Here is a 7,943-nt window from a genome sequence, read left to right on the forward strand (position 1 = left end):
ATAATTCTTTGTTGGGCAGGGCTTGGCAAGCTAAATGCCTGTAGGACTTCACTATGATAACCAAAATGTCGCAACACATTTCCAAACATACCCAAGGGTGGGCAATTGAGAACCATTCTGTGATACACCCTGGTTAACTCCCCAATCCAGCTCATCTTCCTCTATTCTCCTCTTCTTTGATTCCATTCTAGCCATACTGGCCTCCTTGCTGTTCTTCTTTTGGGAACGTAAGAAGGGAGGAGGGGGTCCCTGGAAGGTGCATACAATTAACCCAGTGGGCTAACATAAAGGTTGGAGGTTCAAGTTCAGCCAAAGGCACCTTGCAAGAAAATCCTGATGATCTACATCTGAAAAATTACCCACTGAAAACCCAATGGAGCATAGTTTTACTCTGACACATACATGGCTGCCAAAAGTTGAAGTCAACTCAATGGCAATTTTGCTGTTTTTTAAGGGATGCTAGAGAAGTCAAGTCACCTGTACAAGTCCCTATATTAAATTCCTTCTCTTTTAAGTACTTGTTTTTTGATCCCTTTTAACTTGACTAAGCTTCTCCTAACTAAATGAACCAATCATTGAAACTAGTCACTGATTTCTCATGCTGCTCTACTACAGGATCTCAGGATCTAGCAGTGTGAACTAAAAACTACATCTGAACTAAAAACTGCACTTCCCTTTGTCTTCCATGTTTTGGGGGAAGGTATCTGTAATCTGTGTGGATGACAAATCATTGGTACCATAATGAAATTAAGAACACTTCCCTAATATTTTGAGCTCCTTGAGGGCAGGCTATATAACTTTGTGTTCTGAAAAACTGACATATACCTGGAAATCATAGGCACTCACAACCCTCACAACAGTCTCCTCACTAAAAGATTGTGAAGGCAGTCGAGGAAGGTGACGGCTTAATGATCTGGGAGTCCTGAGGCTCCCATATGCCAGCAGTAGACTGAGAGATGGATGTCAAGCTTGGCATGAATACATGTTGCATGGCTCCAAAACTAGAGAGACTAGATAAGCCCATTTAAGTTTGCTTAAATTTCTATTAAGCCAGTTATGTCCTTACTGGTGTAAATTTTCTGAACTATTATGTGTATACACCCACTCCTCACTTATTGACATGGTTAGGTTCCAAAGATGAGATTATTATGAGAAAATCAACATTATGTGAAAATGGAGGATGACCCATCAGATCATAAAATGGAAGATGACTACATCATTACGTAACTGCCAAATTACATCATTATATAACTATCCACTTACATCATTACATAACTGCCAAACCATTGAGAATCATGGTTCAGCCAAGTTGACACATAATCTTAACCATCATAGCTAGCGTTACTCTTGCCTTGTACCTCGATGTTCATTACTGCCAGATATACTTTGTTAATGTACAAAATAGTTGGATAGATTTTACTACTGTCATAAATTCAAAACGTCAGATAACAAGACAGTTGGTAAGTGAGGAGTGGGTGTGCAGACCTTACGTGCTTTCTCTTTGGTTCTTAAATGTCTTCTTAAATTTTTATATCTTCTATATCCCCCCACCTTTTTAAAAACCATTTTAGCAGTAGTCACTCTATGAACTGGATGTCATATGTAATACAAAATGCAAATCATATTCATTAGACAAAAAAGAATTTCCTCTCTCTTGGGGAAAACTGGGACAACATATACCAGAATAGGCACAATCTGATGGTTTTCAAGTCAAGTCATTTTGCTTCTTGCATTTAAAATAAAACTGTCTTAATGTGATTATTTGGAAAGTGTCTTCCTTTTTTCCAAAGCAAAAGGCTTAATGCTTTAATAATGTGAATTCTTGAGAGGACCACCTTTCCCAAACTATGATCTAAGGAAATGATCCTTAATTGTATTTATAAATGTTAAAACTGTCCTATTCTTTTCACTTTCTTACTCAAAAAGCAGGATAAATGTAATAGCTTCTCTCCCACTTGGAAAAGTACAATTTTTGGAGGCCCAAGTTGGCTGCATTAGAAATTAGAAATGTCTTTGATGATGCACAGCTGTCTGCATTTCTTAATCACAGATGTCGAAAGCATTCCAAGGGGCTGACTAATGTACCTGGAGAAATGGACTATGGTCTCTTGTTCTTTCTTCTGAAGCTCTGATCAGTTTCTCCTTTGTTCTACTACATGCATTTAATTACAAGATGGCCTTGAGAAGACAATCCCTACATTTCTCAACCACCATTTCCTTCTTGTTCCTTTATACACTTATCTCAAACATATGTGCAGCACTTGGTAATCTTCCTGGTTCCATTTCCTCTCAATCTTTCCTTAGTGGAGATCCACCTAGGAGCTTTCCTACCAACAGCTGCTATTTGTGGCAAAGAAAAAATAGAGTACTGTTTGTGTTGCAGGCTACCATCCACTAAAGGACATCATATTCAACAGTCAGCCAGAGTTTTAAAGCATCCACAACAGTGCCAGGACAAAGTCAAGCTACTCGGCTTCTAGGGTAACAATTAAGCACTACAATCTGCAAGTTCTCTGTTGAGTATTTCTCGGCTTTGATTTTGACTCTACTCATCTGTGGTCCCTGGGTGGCATAATTTACACTGGATTACTAACCCAAAGGTCAGCAGTTTGAACCCATCCAAATGCATTGCCGAAGAGAGGCCTGGTAATTTGCTGCCATAAAGATAACAGCCAAGAAAACCATATGGAGTAGTTATACTCTGTAACATATAGGATTACCATGAGACAGAATTGACTGAAGGCAATGGGGTCCATTAGTTTGTCTCTCCTCTAAAGAATTCCAATTTTCCATGAACCCATTTCTTTTCTTTCTGTTGACGAAAGCAAGTGATCATTACTAACCACCTGAGTCCACTCAAGGATCTTTTACCTGGAACCTAAAGTTCATCAGTGGGAGCTCTGGTGGCGTAGTGCCTAAGGCACTTGACTGCTAACCAGAAGGCTGGTTCAAACCCACCAGCCACTCCTCAGAAGGAAGGCTGGGCAATCTACTTCTGTAGTGATACTGCCTCGGAAACCCAAGGAGGGGTCGCCATGAATCGGGTTCAACTTGACATAACAACAACAACAAAGTTCATCTATAATTAAGATTGTGTTCTTTGGAACAGAAATATCAAGAGACATGTAGTTGGCTTCTCATGTAAAAAAAATACTTACATATCAGAACAGTTCTACTTGGAAAAATCTCTGCATTTCACTAAATGTACATTAACTTCAATTGAGAAGAAATCTACTGGAAAGATATCCATGCCCTCAAGGTTGCCCAGGCATTAGGTGTCTCACAGCTATCAGTAACAGGGCTCTCTACCTGCCTATGTCATATGCTATAAACAAGGCAGAAAAAAAAACATGAGTATCTTCTATCCTACTTAAAATTTCACTATTTTTCTCAGTCCATGATTTTCATTCAGTTAAACAGAACATCACTGGGTTGCCTGGATGGGTACAAGGGAAAATTCAAAAGCAACACAGAGAACCCAAAGGATATAAAACATGTAGCCCTAAAAAGTGTGAATTGTCTGAGGTCATACACAACTAAGTGACCTAGAGAAACAAAAAACTAGCTGCCATCCAATCAATTCTGACTCACAGCAATCCCATGTACATCGATAGTTTTCAATTGCTGGGTTTTTTTCAAAAGAAGATTGCCAGGCCTTTCTTCCAAGTGCCCTAGAGGACAGGCCTCTTAATTCTCTTAACATGGACTCCCATAGAGCACAGGTGATATCAATGCATAACAGAAAGAATGGAAAGTGAGAAGAACCTTCTAGCTCAGTCCCAGCATTGAATGATTCTTTTCAACCACCAAAAACAATTCTTGCCAATGAAAACATTTGCCTCAAGGAATACATATATTAAATCTAGAATCAATAAACATTCAGGCGATTTGAGATTTTTATTGAGAAAATAGCTATTTTGACATTATATCCAGTTTCTTATTTATCAGAATAAATTCTTTACAACATTAATCATCATTACCACTTCTGGGTACTTATACATAGTCTCTGAGTAAAATCCATTTGTTTACATGAAGCAAGGCTAGAATATTGAAATCATGGCCAACATTGATTATTTTAAGATTGCTTATTTTACAATGAAACAATATTGGTACACTAGAATGGATGTTAACACTTCTATCATTCAAAAATAGGCTTTGTGAAACAAAGTAATGTGTACACACATACATGTCTGTCTTCTTCACTGTCAACATTCCAAGAAACCAAGTTATAATACAAACATTTCAAATTTCCACTTCAGAATGAATACAAAACTTTAAAGACATTATTTTACAAAATAAATTTTTTTTTACAAAATTTTACAAAATAAAAAATGGAGTCAAAACAGAAATAAAGCTAATGTTTAGTCATGTAATTTAAAACCTTGAGTGCACCCCTCCTTTTCTAAGAGATAAAGATGCCAGGCTTGCACAAGTGGCTAAAGAAAGGACAGCACAGTTTAACTACAGCGCACAACTCAAGGACACCTAATGCAAACCCTGGCAAGTCATTTTCTTGGTTTCCAAGGATCTGGGATATATAAACTTAAGGATTAAAAGGCATTTCTCTGAATTTACAGGACGAAAACTGAAAGAACAAAGATCCAATTGCTTTTCATGTGGCTAGATGCTCACCATTACACAACTCAAACCCCAAAGGCAAGCCTTCTATCAGATACACATGTGTCATGTGCCATCAAGTCGATTCTGACTACAGCGACCCTATAGGGCAGAGCAGATACGGCCCATAGGGTTTTCTCAGCTATAAAGACCCCATGGAGCCACTGGTGGGTTCAAACCACCAACTTTTCAGCTAGCTACCAAGTGCTTAACCCATGGTCCACCAGGGCCCCTTCCAAACACAGAGTTCCAAATACACAAGTCTACATACTGCTGAAAACCAGCCCAGAACATCCTTATGCCTGATTAGTGATCTGGTTTTATACTTTGAAATGAAATCAAACATACTTAACTTCTTCAAATTTGGAGATCTAGTGAGGTTTAAATTTTTTAGGATTTGGTACCACTGAGAATTGAATGAAAACTATGAAACCTTTCCCAGAAAATACACACACATACAACCCATGTTTAGGCCACATCTTCAAGAAAAGAATAAAAAACTTAAAAATATTAAAGTTCCTTTGCTTTGTCAATGAAGCTACTGTAAACTTTCTATGGCACTCTGGTGGCAGAGTGCCTAAGGCATCACTGCTAACCACAAGGCTGGTGGTTCAAATCCACCAGCCACTCTGCAGAAGGAAGACTGGGCAATCTACTTCTGTAAAGATTTACCACCTCAAACCCAAAGAGGGTCACTATGCTATATATGTTTGCGCATGTGTATGAGAATCTGGTACCATAGTGCCTAAGGCACTTGACTGCTAACCAGAAGGATGACGGTTCAAACCCACCAGCCACTCCTTGGAAGGAAGATAGGGCAATCTACTTCTGTAGTGATACTGCCTCGGAAACCCAAGGAGGGGTCGCTATGAGTCGGGTCCGACTCGACAGCACACAACATATATATACACATATACATACATACATACATACACACATATATATGTACATATATATATGTATGTATGTGTATATAGTTAAATGGTGAGCATAGAGCCACTGATACAAGTAATTTTTGTATTGTTTTTAATTGCTGGAATATATATATAATCACATAACCAGTTCATATGTGAATTTAGTGCTATCAACATCTATTGCCTTTTGGCTCTTTTAAAAGGCAGCTAGAAAGTCTTGGAAAATTGTTCCAGAATTCCAAGTTGGTTTCATCTCTCTCATGGATGCCTGCAAACAGGCAGTCCACTGAAACGACTAGCTGAGAAAGCTGTACAGCTGTTCCAGGCTGACTGGGGTTCAAGGGAAAGGGCCCCCACATATACCCAAACAGCCACCTAGCTAAACCTACAGCCACCCCCTCTCAGCTCCATGGTCCAAGGAAGTCCCAACATGTCCTTTTACTTTATCACCACTAACAAGAGGGACATGAGAACAGAAAACTTCTGCAATGAGCACAAACAAGAACACAGTAAGGCAGCACTTCCTTCAATGTATTATTTCTCACAACACAAATCCCACATGTCTACTTCAAAAAATACCTCAGCATTAAAATAAATTAGGGAAAGGGTATACAAAATAGACAGCCTGTTTACAGAACCTTAAACTGCTCATTAGTATATCAAAGGTTCCAAAAAGCCTACAGTAAAATACCTTTGTCTAACCCAAGCATTTCCCAAATGTCCTTGGTCCCAGAATCCCCTATTCACATAACAATTTTTCTGCCAAAAAATAACTTTAGGAACTGCTTCTCTAAGGAACTAAAAGATGGTTTTTAAAAATCTTACAAATTAATAATAATAAAGATACAAAAAAGACTTGTTTTTTCCCTTTTTTTTAATATTAAGGAAATGGTTTCTTTTGCTTTGAATATTCTTCTATTACAACATTTCTCTTTCTACTTACAAACCTCCAACTCTTTTCAATCTCCTTATATCCTCGTTCAAGAATGTTCTTTCTCATCAGTCATCGATGGCATACTCAACTGTTATTGCTGTTATGTGCCATCAAGTTGTCTCCGACTCATAATCATTTAATTGCTGGAACACCTCACTCTTATCACAAAATCTTTAAATCCAGGGCACATAACCTGGGCCCTAAGCACACACTTTATACCAACAGGAGTTTTGGGTTATATTATTTTGCCAAGCCATAAAACAAAAAACTGAAAATACCCTATCCCTATACCTCTGTGAAAACCAGCATTCTGAAAACCTAATGAAACTTCAACTAAACCTTTGAGAATAATGGTTTACTAACTTTCAGTTTCATGTCACTACTAACAAATTTCTTAATAATCTTTTTAAGAAAGATGAAAACACTGAAAAATAAATGTAAATTCTACAGAGCTTAACAGGAAGCAAAAACTAATTCTGAATGCTAAGGTCACCCACAAAAGGCCATCATCATGGTCTAAATTATACCTTGTTGCGGAATTCTCCACACCCTCCTTGGTGAACACGCAAACAGTGCTTGTTTGCAGTAGCAGACACATACTTTCTCACAGTTAAGAGCTCTGCTTGGGATTTCAATTATAAAAATAACCAAACTATGACAAAGTTCATTACTAAATCCCTTTGAGCTCAAAACAAAAGGCCCACAGACACGTCCCAGCTTCTTCACTAAACCCTGGTTCTTGTGAACGCCTTACCACACTGGGTATCTACAGTGAAAACAAGCACAAGGCAAAGAACGATCACATAAAGAAAGAGAAACTTCTTCAAAAGCATTTCATCCTCAAAAGTAAACCCACATAGTTAGAAAAATAAAACCACAGGATGTGTGATATCCTGTAGGAAAGGAGTTCTTGGTTTTAGTTGTTGTTTTTCTTTTCTGGTAAGGCAAAGGAGATCTTGAGATAACCATTTGTGATAAACCTGAGTTTTGTTTTTTTTTTCCTTTAAATTCAAGAATAAAATTATATTTCTTTTATATTTAAAATACTGTGCCTGGAACAGTAAATGTTAAATCATAATTTATATAATTACAAACTTATTTTATGGAATTTACTTTTTAAAAGGAAACTTGTTATTTCAACACAACTATAGACTCACAGGAAATTGCAAATATAGTACAGAGAGATCCCATGTACCCATTACTCAGCTTCCTGACTATACATTTAAGCATTTATAATTTGGTTTTAAAAGGGTTAAAATACTTGTTTATGAAACTCCCAAAAAATTAATACCTTGGGTTGGCGGACTCTCTAAGGAAACACAGCACAAAATCAGTTACTGTAATTATCACGTGAAGCTACCTCAACAAATTGGTTTTCTGAGATGCTATCACTGTCGATTCCAACTCATAGTGTGTTAGATTGGGTTCTCTAGAGAAACACAAAAAAAAAACCCAGCAAGGTATATATATATATATAT

This window comes from Orycteropus afer, unplaced genomic scaffold, assembly GCF_000298275.1.
Source record: "Orycteropus afer afer isolate SDZICR_OR568_19922 unplaced genomic scaffold, OryAfe1.0 scaffold00107, whole genome shotgun sequence".
In the NCBI taxonomy this organism is placed as follows: Eukaryota; Metazoa; Chordata; class Mammalia; order Tubulidentata; family Orycteropodidae; genus Orycteropus; species Orycteropus afer.